General features: G+C 41.2%; 1 protein-coding gene across 3 annotated transcripts in view; it reads right to left on the bottom strand.

Moving 5' to 3' along the window:
- The window catches only part of RBM6 (RNA binding motif protein 6), a 114,519-nt gene that overhangs the window by 27,412 nt on the left and 71,037 nt on the right, over positions 1-16,070 (bottom strand). The gene's annotated exons all lie outside the window — the stretch shown is intronic.

Raw genomic sequence — 16,070 nt, forward strand, 5'->3', positions numbered from 1 at the left:
GGAAGGTCTGGTACAGAACAGGTGGGGAAAAGGGCTCAACACACCTGTAGTTACCTCTTCACTTTGGACAAGTTATGAACTCTATTTCATACCAAGAAAATCAGTTTTGTTTAATAACACTAGTCAGCAGATACCTGTTGGAGCAGAGGAGAAAAACTTCTGCCTACTGAACAAGGGACCCTCATCCACACTTCTATGTAAACTAACCGAGGCCGCGACTCTGGAACTAGCCCCTGTGCTGTGTTCGTCCTCCGCCCTCTAGGGTCCTCTGTGTCTCCTCAGACAGGGCTCTGAGTTATACAAGGCATTTCTTTGCAATTGGACCTCAGTTTCTTGCTTGAATCCATACATCTGTCAAATAATGCTTTACCTCTCTGCTTTTCATACCAAAAGAGTCAAGAGAAATACACAGAATAAAATTATTGTCTTGTCAAAAGCAAAGGAAAACTGCCTGCCTACTTGGGTCCTACAATATGGACTCTCGGAACCTGTTTCCTGGCTTGTTTTTGAGGCCAGAGGGAAATGGTAATAAAAAATTGCTAATATTTATTAAGCGCTATTCAGAGCCAGAAACTGCTAAGCACATTATCTTATTTAACCCCCTAAACGATCCTATGAAGGAACGTTATCTCCATTTTACGTGTAATGAAACAAGCTCAGAGAGGAAAGGTCACTCAGCTGCATTCACATCAGGGGCTGTAGAGACAGGACCTCCTGCCACATTTGTCAATTCCTACTCAGAGTTAGGGATGGCCAATATGCCCTCAGGAGCCAATCTGGGAAAGAAAAAAGCTTTGCAGGCAGGGATGGTCAGGGAAGTGACCCATGCAGGAGATTGGTCAAGATGGTCCCTTTCTACCCAGAGACCGTAAATTATTTAAGAGCATGGATTCTGGGTCAGATTCCCTGAATTTGAATCCTGCCTCTGTGACCTACAACAAGGTCTGTAACTTTTCTGTGCTTCAGCTTCCTCATCTGTAAAGTAGGGATAAAAAAATAAAAAATAAAAAAACACTGCTGTCAAGTCAATTCCGACTCACAGCAACCCTACAGGACAGAGTAGAACTGCCTCAAGGGGCTTTCAGGGAGTGGCTGGTGGATTCAAACTGCCGACATTCTGGTTAGCGGCCAAGCTCTTAACCACTGCGCTACCAGGGGTCCAGAGTAGGGATAACAGTGCCTAATTCATGGGGTAGTTGTGAAGATTCAATAAATTAATACATGGAAAGAGTTTAGCGTGGAATATGGTGAGGGCTCAATAAATGATTACTTTGAGCCGTAAGTGCTAGAAAAGAACTGGTATCAGAAGCTGAGACTAGACAGAATCAAATTCCCATTCATTTCACTTCACTTGCTTGCCAGGAAGTAGTATTTCATAACCCATTTCAATTTACTAAAAGACTAAGCTTTCACAGGGAATGGTCACTGCAAGTCAGAACTTGTATCTTTATGATAACACTTAGTGTGATTTGGGCCAGATCTTAGCATCCAGGCTAAATCTTGCTAAATTACCAGCACCAAGTGCAATAACCTGGTACAGAGAAGGAGCTTAATATGCACTTGTTGAATGAACAAGAGACTGAATGGATCCAACTATCCCTGGAGGACCAGAGTGCCTAGCACACAGTGGCCCCAGAGGGAGGTAGTGCTGTCATACTGTACATCTGTGTACCCTATCCATAAAACATGTGGGCTGCCATTTGAACAGTGCCACCAGAACATGGCACTACCGTGAATTGTAGAAAACTGTAAATTCTGATTTCACCACATGGAAGCATCAGGAGATTCCAGAATTTCTAAGGCAAGGAGCACTTTAGACTTCTCAGACAGTAAATACGTTGTTCCAGGGGCTGCAAAAGACCTTACATTGAGGGTGGGGAATTCCCCTTGCTTGTAGTCCCCATCAGCATATCAATTTTGAAAAGATTACCTTCGCTGAATATGTTACGAAGTCAATTATTTCTTATTCTTCAGATTCCCCTACAACTCAAATGGCCTTCTCTTTTCAACCTGCACATGGCTAAGCATAAGATCACCAGCGACCACTGCTAAAGAATATGAAATGGTTTTAACACCACTGTTGAAGAACAGCCAACTGTTTTAATAATAATCACCAAAAAAAAAAAAAAAATCTTAAAACAATCAGGTTTATCTACAGTTTGATTCCTTAGCAGCTACCATACACAGGCAGCCCAGATATACCAAGCACCGGCGTGATATACACTGTCCCCCCTCCATGCCCTTGCTCCAGATTTTCTGGAGTAGAGCTCTGCCAGTGGCTCTTAGGGAAGTGATCTGTGGAGAGTTGGATTAATAAATAGGTAGGGTGATCTGATCACTTTTAGTGGTTGTCTACTATTTACCAACTTCATTTTTATTCATCATTTGGATTACTGGATTATTTATTAAGCTACTAAAAAAAAGCAAAGGTACCATGAAGGCCACGAGTCTGGCTTCTAATAAGGCACCATGTATTGGAAAGTAAAACCAAAGACACTTCCTTTCTCAACGGGGTTCCAAAACCAAAACCAAACCCTGTGCCGTCGAGTTGATTCCGACTCATAGCGACCCTACAGGACAGAGTAAAACTGCCCCACAGAGTTTCCAAGGAGCACCTGGCGGATTTGAACTGCCGATACTTTGGTTAGCAGCTGTAGCACTTAACCACTATGCCACCAGGGTTTCCAAGTTAGATTAAAATTTGCTAAATAAAATTCTCCTGTGTCCAAAGTCCTCCCTTGGCGAAGTCACACATAGGTGTTCCTAAGTACATGTCAAGGGGTCTTAACGTGAAACGGCAAAAAGCTCTTGCTCTGCACCTCAGGGATACCACAGAGGAGCAAACTCGGGGCTTGAGGGCTGCTGGATTCAACATCCACATTTCCATTTCCCTTTTCAGCTACTATTCCGGGAGACATCACGATTCTATTTTGTGACTGCCAGCTTGTAAGAAGGACTTGGGTCAGAGAATTTAGAATCTACCATATGCTTCAGCTGACTCATAGCCAAGCCTCAAGGATTCTTAAGGTACTGGAGAGGCAGAAGAAAAACTGGAAAAGAAAGAACATTTCTGGCCAGCAGCTTTGCAACATCTGTGGATGATCTCTAACAAGCACAGTTATACTTTCTACTGCGAATGCAACATAATAGATCTCCCCATTAAAATAGGGTGGCGGGAGAGGGGAAGGGAAGAGAGGGTGACAGGAAGAGGGGGAAAGGAGAGAGAAACAGGATCAAAAGGCAAGGAAAAGGTATGTGGGCCTTGTGAATACAAAGCAAAGGGAAAAATGAGTAATCCCTCTTCATAGGTTTGTGCTTCTTCCAAACACAGGATGAGAGAGTCCGGTTAATCACGGCTGGGAACTGGTGCTGTTTATAAGAGACAGTAGTCTTAATTCACAAAGCAATTTATAGCTTACAAAGGTATTCTTCACAAATGTCATCTTACTCAATCCTCCCAAGCGGGGCATGTATAAGACCTATTTACACATAGGAAAGTATGGCTGAGGTATCTGGAGCAGCCCACACATTAGCAACACATGTGAGACTAAAAGCCAAGTTTTCCTTTCACCAGGTTTTTTTTTTTTTTTTTTAACTTTCAGGGAGTCAGCCAACCCACACTTGCCACACCAAAGAGGCTTCTGATGAAAAGCTGTGCAAGGTAAAGACTAAAGCAACACACAGACACCAGACTCACTGGGAGTTTTTAGAGACTGCCATCAAGGCACCGTTTCTTAACAGTATTGTCAATACCCCAAGCTGGCCTGCTAAAGGTGGACTTGAAGTTCTTAAAGCACCTACAATTACTCCAGGCACTGTGCCTAAGACAAAGAGAACTGCTAGTAAATGGCTGCCACCAGGAGTTTCAATAACCACAACAATCAAATGCACCTGCGGAAAGAGTGAAGCAAGAACAAAGTAACAGGTTTAAAACCGATGTCATTCCTCTTAGTACGAAAGGGTAGTTTTTATAGAAATCTTTTGCAAAGCAGTCAGGTGCACTCTTTATGGTAGGAGGATTACGTTACAGTTCAAAATTGTGTAAAATTCACTATTTCCAAATATCAAAACGAGACAGAAAGAGGGAAGGAGAAGGAGGAGGAAGGAGGGAAGTAGAGGCCAGAAACACACGGCTCTCTGGCAGCTCTCCAGCTCATTAGCCTGTTGACCTTTTCCATGCCCTCTGCTTAGACTGGCCTTTCAACAGGATCTAAGCTGCCCTCTGAGCTACCCACAAGATGAGGGCCCTACGGGATCTCCATCGGAGAATCTCATTCGGGGTCCGATTTAAGGTTGAAGGGTAAGGAGACAAATGCCCTCTCAAATGAAATTTCTTATCTCGAGACTATTTTTCTTGCCCAGATGAAAGCACAACAAAAACTTTTTAAAAAATGTTCTTTAATAACATTTATAACTACCTCATCAGCTTATCTGGTACTTTCTACAACCAGCATCTTGCTAAAACCTCATTTGTGCTCTTTGAAGAAAGATGGATGGCCTGTGTCCCACTGAGCCTCACCCACCAGGCTCAAAGCTGCCCAAAGCCAGGGTCTCAAGCTCAAAAAAAAACACAGTACACTCCAGACAGAGCCCTGGCATATGGCAACGTCATTATTTTAAAAGCATCTGGTACTGAGACTATATTCCACTCCCTCCACCACCACTCCCTGCCTGTCTTAAGTGTAAAGCCACTTCCCCCAGAAAATGCCTCCAGTGATCTGCAATTTTGGAGACAATTCTATTAACTCAGCCCTGGTGAGACTGAGAAAGAATAGATTTGCCTACCAGGGGATTCGGGAGTCCCTGGGTGGTGAAAATGGTTAACTACTTGCTCAACTACTAGCTGACAGGTTGGTTCAAACCAGCCCAGAGGCACCTGAGGAGACAAGCCTGGAGATCTACTTCCGAAAGGTCACAGCCTTGCAAGTCCTATGCAACAGTTCTACTCTGCACACATGGGCGCCATGAGTAGGCAACTAACAACAACAACTAGGGGATCCACAAGGCTCTCTGCATATTGTGGCAGGAACAAAAAGGCAAAACTAAATAAATGGGTAAGCAAGTCAGTAAATAATCAAAACAGCCAAAGGGACCTTTCTCTCCATGTGAGAAGATAAGGCTTTATCACAAAGGCTGAGACTGCCAGGCAGACATGGCATCCAGCAAATTCCTTCACCACTGACATAAAGAAGTGTTTTACAAGCTCTAGCTATTAGCTAGATCCACAAACAACAATCATGGAAGTAGTAGTCAGGAAATCAAATGATGCATTGCACTGGGCAAATCTGCTGCAAAAGACCTCTTTAAAGTAACCTAGAAGACTAAGGTGCGCCTGACCCAAGCCATGGTGCTTTCAATTGACTCATATGGATGTGAAAGATGGACAATGAATAAGGAAGACCGAAGAAGAACTGACACCTCTGAATTATGGTGTTGGTGAAGAAAACTGAATATACCATGGACTGCCAAAAGAATGAACAAATCTGTCTTGGAAGAAGTATAGCCAGAATGCTCCTTAGCAGCAAGGATGGCAAGACTATGTCTCACATACTTTGGACATGTTATCAGGAGGGATCAGTCCCTGGAGAAGAAAGGACATTATGCTTGGTAAAGCAGAGGGTCAGCAAAAAAAAAAAAAAAAAAAGGAAGACCCTCAACAAGATGGACTGACACAGTTGCTGCAACAATGGGCTCAAGAATAACAACGATTGTGGGGATGGCACAGGACTGGGCAGTGTTTTTTGTTCTGTTGTACACAGGGTCACTATGAGTTGGAACCGACTTGACAGCACCTAATAACATCTATTAGCATTTTACAATAACTGACCAACCTGTGACCCACTAAAATACAAGTATTTCGGTTTGTCAAAATTTCAGTCTTTTAGAGTGTTGTTTCACCATACATTTATAAGAACCTCTGCCTCGTTAAGATATCCTGGTTAATCATAATTTATCTCCAAACAAAGATGTGACCTCATTCTTAGCAGAAGTAGAAGGCTACTTTTGAACATTTCTTACTGATACATCCTCAGAATTTGCCTCAGGATTCAGGTTTCTGTAACTTACATCCTATTTTTTTTCTTCTTTAAATCAAAATACTCATGAAGTAGAATATAGACGTACAAACCAATATAGTTTGTTCTTTCCTAAGATGACCCTAAAATGACTGTAAGGTATGCAGGGCAGGGGTTTTTAGTGCCAGATAAAAGAGATTTTCTCTCCTATTGCAATCAGGATCATTTCCCCCCACAGGTGCAAGGCAGTGAATTTGTGTCATCCCTATGACACTCGTTCATGTTCTGAGAGGACTGCTGTTCTAGCTTCCCTGGCCTTCTTCTTCTGTAAAGGTGGACCCTAAATTCAATACTGATGCATGCTTCATTGTCTAGGTCTCTAAATGGAATCGCTGTGGGGAAAAAAAAGGGAGTTTCTGAAATCCACTGGAAAATGAAAAGCTTCTTACTTTGCTTTGTTTACTGAATACCATAATCTAACTATTTCTCTTTCTTAGAGAACTGACGGTGGGAGGTGGTACAGCCAAGAGGCACGTAAGTCCACTGACACTGCACAGGCTGCTGTGCTGAGCCCACTACTAAGGCTGCATAGGAACCAGCAACTATTCTTCACCACTGAAAACAGATAATATTTCTACTGGCTCTTTATCTACAACCTCCCACCCAAGAACCTTAGTTCTCTTAAAGGCTGTCTCCATTTAGCCCCTCTGGCTTCAATATGCTTACTGAGACATTTCAGAGAGCCCTGCTGACTTACTTTCTGCAGAAACAGTACCCAGAAAAAAATGAAAAAAATACTGAGCTGCCAGATTTCTGAACGCATACTGTTCAGTCACCACTTTAGGACGATACCACCTGCCATTCTTTTTTTCTTAGACAAAAAGCTATAGACCCAATGCCACTCTGACAGAAGCTACAAGACTGAGAATTGAGTCTTCAAGTCAGAAAAGGTCCACTGGGATAGAAGTCTATGTCTCTAATCCTTTTAGGTCTACTCATTCTCATATGCGAATAACATAGAATTATCCAACTCCAGCCCTGATAAAAAAAGAGGTGGCTTTTCACACTTAAGACACGTTCAATTTAATCATATTTAGAAAGAAACATTTGCTGAGCTATGATATAATGGATGCCACTGTTGCAGATACATATAGAGAGTAAGGGAACGATCCCTGTACATGGCAGAAATCTGTGGTAATCCAGGAGTTTCAGAAAAGGCAAAGCCAAGAAATCACTAACAATGCTCAGCTAGATTTGCTGCCACGTACTCCAAAGTGATACAAAGGCATTGGCAACAGCCATCAGGAAACCCCTAATCAGATCTGGCACACATTTGCTCTCTGCCCGGGCAATCTATCACAGACGTAATCCCTGGATGCCATTAGACACCCTCACCTAAGACATACCATCCAGTGTATTAAAAGGAATACTGACAACCCCTTCAGATTGAAGCTATCAAAATTACTGAGATGAAAGCGATCATATAATTGAAAATTTTTTCCCTTTATAAGCAAAATTTGGGGAAAAAAAAAACAGTTTAACAAGGGACAGCCTTCAATGATATTAGGGAACATGTTGAGGTTTCTATTATAGGGAACAGCTTGCTTATCTGCATCTTCCTGAATATTTCAACTTCATTTTCTGTCCTGTTGAAAGGCTATGTGTCAGGCAGGGCAGTGTAAATGAATCTGAGGTTTGGAAAGTCAGTCAACATGTACATTTACATAATAATACACAGCTAGTTCCCCTCCAAAAGATTTCAATTCAATGTACTGAGATTTATTTCTTCTTGTGGGAAGTCTTCAAGACTTTTATAGATTGTTAGGAGAATGAGAAGAAGAGCCACAGACTGGGTGAAAATATTTGTAAAACAAATAACTGATAAAGGACTTGTATCCAAAATAGACAAAGAACTCTTAAAACTCAACCTAAAACAACCGAATTTGAAAATGAGCAAAAGATGTGAACAGACAGCTCACCAAAGAAGATATACCAACACCCCCCCGTTCAAAATCCTTTGCTCTTGAGTTGGTTCTGACTCATAGTGACCCTATAGGACAGAGTAGAACTGCCCCACAGCGTTTCTAAGAAGTGGCTGGTGGATTTGAACTGCTGATCTTTTGGTTAGCAGCCGAGCTCTTAACACACCTATTGCTATTGTTGTTGTTAGGTGCCACAGAGTCAGTTCCAACTCATAGCGACCCTCTGTACCACAGAACAAAACACTGCCAGGTCCTGGGTCATCATCACAATTGTTGTTATGCTTGAGCCCATTGCTGCCGCCACCATGTCAATCCATCTCATTGAGGGTCTTCCTCTTTTCCGCTGACCCTGTACTTTGCCAAGCATGATGTCCTTCTCCAGGTGCTCATCCCTCCTGGCAACATATCCAAAGGATGTAAGATGCAGTCTCACCATCCTTACATCTACAGGGCATTCTGGCTGTACTTCTTCCAAGTCAGATTTGTTCGTTCTTTTGGCAGCCCATGGTATATTCAACATTCTTCACCAATATCACAATTCAAAGGCGTCAATTCTTCTTCGGTCTTCCTTATTCACTGTCCAGCTTTCACAGGCATATGATGCAACTAAAAATACCATGGCTTGGGTCAGGCGCACCTTAATCTTCGAGGTGGCATCTTTACTTTTCAATACCTCAAAGAGGTCCTTTACAGCATGCCCGATGCAATGCGTCTTTCGATTTCCTGGCTGCTGCTTTCATGGGTGTTGACTGTGGATCCAAGTAAAATGACATCCATGACAACTTCCATCTTTTCTCTGTTTATGATGATGTGGCTTATTGGTACAGTTGTGAGGATTTTTGTTTTATGTTGAGGTATAATCCATATTAGAATGGCTAAAATCTAAAACACTGACAATATCAAATTCTGGTATGGATGTGGAGCAACAGGAACTCTCATTCATTGCTCGTGGGAATATAAAATGGTACAGCCACTTTGAAAGACAGTTTGGCAGTTGCTCACAAAGCTAAACAGTCTTATTATATGATTCAGCAAACATGCTCCTTGGTATTTACCGAAATGAGTTAAAAACTTACGTTACACAAAAACCTGCATTCAAATTTTCATAGCAACTTTATTCATAATTGACTCAAAAAAGGTATTTTTCAAGATGTGAATGGATAAACTGTACTACATCCATACAATGGAAGATTATTCAGCATTAAAAAGAAATGAGCTACCCACACATTGGTCAACCAATTCTTGACATGGGTGCTAAATCCATTCAACGGGGGAAACAAGATTCTCTTCAATAAATGGTGTTGGGAAAATTGAATTTCACATGCAGAAAAATTAAACCAGATCCATGCCTCATACCATAAACAAAAAACAAATTAAAAATGGATTTAGGGACGTAAACGTACAAACTAAAACCATAAATTTTCTTGGCAGAACAAGCAGAGGGCAATGCTGTCAGGCCTACCGTTTGACAATGGATTATCTAACATAATGACAAAAGCACAAACAGCAAAAGAAAAAATAAACAAATGGGACCTCATAAAAATTAAAAACTTTTGTTCATCAAAAGAGTTTATCAACAAGTGAAAAGACAAGCTACCAACTGGGAATATCTTCAGAAATCATAAATCCAACAAGAATCTAATAAAATATACACAAAACTTCGATAACAACAAAAAGACAAATAACCAATCATAAAATGGGCAAAGGACTTGAATAGACATTTCTCCAAAGCAGACATTCAAATGTCCACCAAACACACGAAAAGATGCTCAGCATCATTAACCATCAGAAAGATGCCAATCAAAACCACAATGAGGTATCATTTCACTCCCATTAGGACGACTAAACAAACAAAAAAACTGCCCCATAGCGTTTCCAAGGAAAGGCTGGTGGATTCGAACTGCTGACCTTTCGGTTAGAAGCCGAGCTCTTAACCACCGCACCAAGGCTTCACAGGATGGTTAAGATTTTTTTTTAAAAGAACAGAAAATAACAAGTGTTGGTGATAATGTGGAAAAATTGGAACCGTTATCCATTCACTGGTGGGAATGAAAAATGGTACAGCCAGGCTAATGGACCACAACAACCACAGCCTCCACCAGGCTGAGTCCAGCACAACCAGATGGTGCCAAGCTACCACTACCGATTGCTTTGACAGGGATCACAATAAAGGGTCCTAAACAGAGCTGAAGAAAAATGTAGAACAAAATTCTAACTCACAAAAAAAAAAAAAAAAAAAAGACTTACTGGTCTGACAGAGACTGAAGACATCCAGAGAGTATGGCCCCCATACACCCTTTTAACTCAGTACTGAAGTCACTCCTGAGGTTGACCCTTCAGCCAAAAAGAAGGCAGGATAACAATCTACGAACCCTGAACAACAAACACAGATTTAGAGACGGAGAATGAACAAATACCGGGAAGCAGTGACTGTTTTCGGACCCTGGAGCCAGCGTCCCAGTCAGGTAACCTTGGCACCGGGCTTAGGTCTGGGCCCAGGGGAGCTGAACTCAAAATCTTGTGACGGCGCAAACAAGGGGAGCAGCACTACCCCCCTGAACTGACCCCGGGAGGGGGCCCAGCCGGTGTGTGCAAACGGCGTGGCGACACGGCTGGTGGGAGAAGTTCCCGGGAGGCAGTGACTGGTTTTGGAGCCGGAAGTGCAGCACCCCAGGAGGGGAACCTTGGCGCCAGGCTTTTGACTGGGCACTGTCATGGCGCAAGCACAGGGCATATCCCTACTCCCCTGAACTAACCCTGGGAGGGGGCCCATCCAGTCCGCGGAGGCGGCACGGCGACGCGGCTGGCGGGATGAGAAGTCCCCGGGAGGCAGCGACTGATTTTGGAGCCGGGAGTGCAGCGTCCCAGCAGGGGAACCTTGACGCTGGGCTTTGGACTGGCAGCGGAGGATCTGACCGTGGCTTCAGCGGGCCAGACCCTCGGGGGCAATCTCCACACAGCCAGGACACATAGGCGACACGCCCCTCGGGAATCTCAGATAAAATAGTCATTCCAAGCAAGATAAGCAACTTTGGCTATATTCCGGGGTGCTACTCTCCTGTTTCTCTGAACCCTCCCCCACCCTTCCCAGGCGGCTTCATTAACATTGGAATTTCCCAAGCCAGAGGGAGAACGGCTCCGGCTCCGCGGCAGCTTTGCTTCCCGCCCCTCTTTTTTTTTTGGTCTTTTCCTAACCCATTCTTCCGGCCTGAGAGAAGGAACCACAAAAAACCCAGGGACCAAAAATCCATCCCTAATTGGACTAAAAACACAGAAACAGCTACAGCCAAGCATATATGATCCAAATCTCAGACTTTCATCCTTACAGGGAACAAGGTGGCGGTGATAATCCAAAGGCAGTTCTGACAGGGATCTGACTGCATTTTTTTTTTTAGCAGATTTTCTGGAAAAACAAGTTTCCCAGGTCTGATATCTCTGCTTTTTCAACAGAGCCCTAACTGACCCACAAGAGGGCTGAAGCTCCCCCTAGACCACCAAGCCTCTTGCCTTAGGGGTCTAAGGAGGGTGACACCTACCAATCAGTAGAAGTACTTGCATGGGGGGCCTAAAGTACAGCTGCAATGCCCTCCCACCAAGGTGCTACAGAAATAGAGACACACCTACCTCACTGACACTTGGGGGAAGCCTGTCAGCATCCTGCCCCCCTTGGAGGGTGAACCCCAGCTGCTAATAGAATCTGGTGCACACAACTATCACAACTACTTCTCGAAGTTGATAGGTGTTAGGGTGCGGCACACACTTGATGACCCAAAATCAGATTCTACTCAAGAATAGTGAACAGACTCAGGCATATATATCTGGCAACAGCCCAAACCAGCTAATAATAGGTCATAAGTAAGCCAAGGGCTACAACAATCAAGACAGCACAATCTAGTAGCCATACATCCACATATATTGAAAGAAAACAAAACAAGATAAGACTCAGTGAGCAATTACAGAATAAACCACTACTATAGTGATGGCTCAGAGACAGCAGTCGATATCAAACCACTTAAAGAAGCAGACCATGACAGCTTCTACAACCCCCCAAACTAAAGAACCAAAATCTTTCCCAAATGAAGATACAATCCTGGATTTATCAGATACAGAATATAAAAAACTAATTTACAGAATGCTTCAAGACATCAGGGATGACCTCAGAAACGAAATAAGGCAAACTGCAGAAAAAGCCAAGGAACACACTGATAAAACAGTTGAAGAACTCAAAAAGATTATTCAAGAACATAGTGTAAAAATTAATAAGTTGCAAGAATCCACAGACAGACAGCATGTAGAAATCCAAAAGATTAACAATAAAATTACAGAATTAGACAACGCAATAGGAAGTCAGAGGAGCAGACTCGAGCAATCAGAATGCAGACTGGGAAATCTGGAGGACCAGGGAATTAACACCAACATAGCTGGAAAAAATATCAGATAAAAGAATTAAAAAAAATGAAGAAACCCTAAGAATCATGTGGGACTCTATCTATCAAGAAGGATAACTTGCGTGTGATTGGAGTCCCAGAACAGGGAGGGAGGACAGAAAACACAGAGAAAATAGTTGAAGATCTGCTGACAGAAAACTTCCCTGACATCATGAAAGATGAAAGGGTATCTATCCAAGATGCTCATCGAACCCCATTTAAGATTGATCCAAAAAGAAAAACACCAAGACATATTATCATCAAACTTGCCAAAACCAAAGATAAAGAGAAAATTTTAAAAGCAGCCAGGGAGAAAAGAAAGGTCTCCTTCAAGGGAGAATCAATAAGAATAAGTTCAGACTACTCAGCAGAAACCATGCAGGCAAGAAGGCAATGGGATGACATATACAGAGCACTGAAGGAGAAAAACTGCCAGCCAAGGATCATATATCCAGCAAAACTCTCTCTGAAATAGCAAGGCGAAATTAAGATATTTACAGATAAACACAAGCTTAGAGAATTTGCAAAAACCAAACCAAAGCTACAAGAAATACTAAAGGAAATTGTTTGGTCAGAAAACCAATAATATCAGATACCAGCACAACACAAGGTCACAAAACAGAACATCCTGATATCAACTCAAATAGGGAAATCACAAAAACAAATTAAGATTCATTAAAAAAAAAAAAATGCTCATAACAGGGAATCACTGAAGTCAACATGTAAAAGATCACAATAATCAAAAAGAGGGACTAAATACAGGTGGCATAGAACTCCATATGGAGAGTGACACAAGGTGATATAGGACAATACAAGTTAGGTTTTTACTTAGAAAAATAGGGGTAAATATTAAGGTAACCACAAAGAGGTATAACAACTCCATAACTCAAGATAAAAGCCAAGAAAAACGTGATGACTCAGCAAAAATAAAGTCAAACACTATGAAAATGAGGATCTCACAATTTACTAAGAAAAACGTCTGAGCACAAAAAAGTAAGTGGAAAAATGAAATTGTCAACAACACACATAAAAAGGCATCAAAATGACAACACTAAACACTTATTTATCTATAATTACGCTGAATGTAAATGGACTAAATGCACCAATAAAGAGACAGAGAGTCTCGGACTGGATAAAGAAACACGATCCGTCTATATGCTGCCTATAAGAGACACACCTTAGACTTAGAGACACAAACAAACTAAAACTCAAAGGATGGAAAAAAATATATCAAGCAAACAATAAGCAAAAAAGAAGAGGAGTAGCAATATTAATTTCTGACAAAATAGACTTTAAACTTAAATCCACCACAAAGGATAAAGAAGGACACTATATAATGATAAAAGGGACAACTGATCAGGCAGATATAACCATATTAAATATTTATGCACCCAATGACAGGGCTGCAAGATACATAAATCAAATTTTAACAGAACTGAAAAGTGAGATAGACACCTCCACAATTATAGTAGGAGACTTCAACACACCACTTTCGGAGAAGGACAAAATATCCAGTAAGAAGCTCAACAGAGACACGGAGGACCTAATTACAACAATCAACCAACTTGACCTCATTGACTTATACAGAATTCTCCACCCAACTGCTGCAAAGTATACTTTTTCTAGTGCACATGGAACATTCTCTAGAATAGACCACATATTAGGTCATAAAACAAACCTTTGCAGAATCCAAAACATCGAAATATTACAAAGCATCTTCTCAGACCACAAGGCAATAAAACTAGAAATCAATAACAGAAAAACTAGGGAAAAGAAATCAAATACTTGGAAACTCAACAATATCCTCCTGAAAGAAGACTGGGTTATAGAAGACATCAAGGAGGGAATAAGGAAATTCATAGAATGCAACGAGAATGAAAATACTTCCTATCAAAACCTCTGGGACACAACAAAAGCAGTGCTCAGAGACCAATTTATATTGACAAATGCACACATACAAAAAGAAGAAAGAGCCAAAAGCAGAGAACTGTCCCTACAACTTCAACAAATAGAAAGTGAGCAACAAAAGAATCCATCAGGCACCAGAAGAAAACAAATAATAAAAATTAGAGCTGAACTAAATGAATTAGAGAACAGAAAAACAATTGAAAAGAATTAACAAAGCCAAAAGCTGGTTCTTTGAAAAAATTAACAAAATTGATAAACCATTGGCCAGACTGACTAAAGAAATACAGGAAAGGAAACAAATAACCCGAATAAGAAACGAGAAGGGCCACATCACAACAGACCCAACTGAAATTAAAAGAATCATATCAGATTATTACGAAAAATTGTACTCTAACAAATTTGCAAACCTAGAAGAAATGGATGAATTCCTGGAAAAACACTACCTACCTCAACTAACACATTCAGAAATAGAACAACTAAATAGACCCATAACAAAAAAAGAGATTGAAATGGTAATCAAAAACTCCCAACAAAAAAAAGCCCTGGCCCGGACGGCTTCACTGCAGAGTTCTACCAAACTTTCAGAGAAGAGTTAACACCACTACTACTAAAGGTACTTCAAAGCATAGAAAATGACGGAATACTACCCAACTCATTCTGTGAAGCCACCATCTCCCTGATACCAAAACCAGGTAAAGACATTACAAAAAAAGAAAATTACAGACCTATATCCCTCATGAACATAGATGCAAAAATCCTCAACAAAATTCTAGCCAATAGAATTCAACAACATATCAAAAAAATAATTCACCACGACCAAGTGGGATTTATACCAGGTATGCAAGGCTGGTTTAATATCAGAAAAACCATTAATGTAATCCACCACATAAATAAAACAAAAGACAAAAACCACATGATCTTATCAACTGATGCAGAAAAGGCATTTGACAAAGTCCAACACCCATTTATGATAAAAACTCTCACCAAAATAGGAATTGAAGGAAAATTCCTCAACATAATAAAGGGCATCTATGCAAAGCCAACAGCCAACATCACTCTAAATGGAGAGAACCTGAAAGTATTTCCCTTGAGAATGGGAACCAGACAAGGATGCCCTTTATCACCACTCTTATTCAACACTGTGCTAGAAGTCCTAGCCAGAGCAATTAGGCTAGACAAAGAAATAAAAGGCATCTGGATTGGCAAAGAGGAAGCAAAATTATCTCTATTTGCAGATGACATGATCTTATACACAGAAAACCCCAACGAATCCACCGGAAAACTACTGAAACTAATAGAAGAGTTTGGCAGAGTCTCAGGTTATAAGATAAACATACAAAAATCACTTGGATTCCTCTACATCAACAAAAAGAACATCGAAGAGGAAATAACCAAATCAATACCATTCACAGTAGCCCCCAAGAAGATAAAATACTTAGGAATAAATCTTACCAAGGATGTAGAAGACCTATACAAAGAAAACTACAAAGCTCTACTACAAGAAATTCAAAAGGACATACTTAAGTGGAAAAACATACCTTGCTCATGGATAGGAAGACTTAACATAGTAAAAATGTCTATTCTACCAAAAGCCATCTGTACATACAACGCACTTCCGATCCAAATTCCACTGTCATTTTTTAAGGTGATAGAGAAACAAATCACCAACTTCATATGGAAGGCAAAGAAGCCTCGGATAAGCAAAGCATTACTGAAAAAGAAGAAGAAAGTGGGAGGCC

Source organism: Loxodonta africana, chromosome 22, assembly GCF_030014295.1.
Source record: "Loxodonta africana isolate mLoxAfr1 chromosome 22, mLoxAfr1.hap2, whole genome shotgun sequence".
NCBI lineage: Eukaryota > Metazoa > Chordata > Mammalia > Proboscidea > Elephantidae > Loxodonta > Loxodonta africana.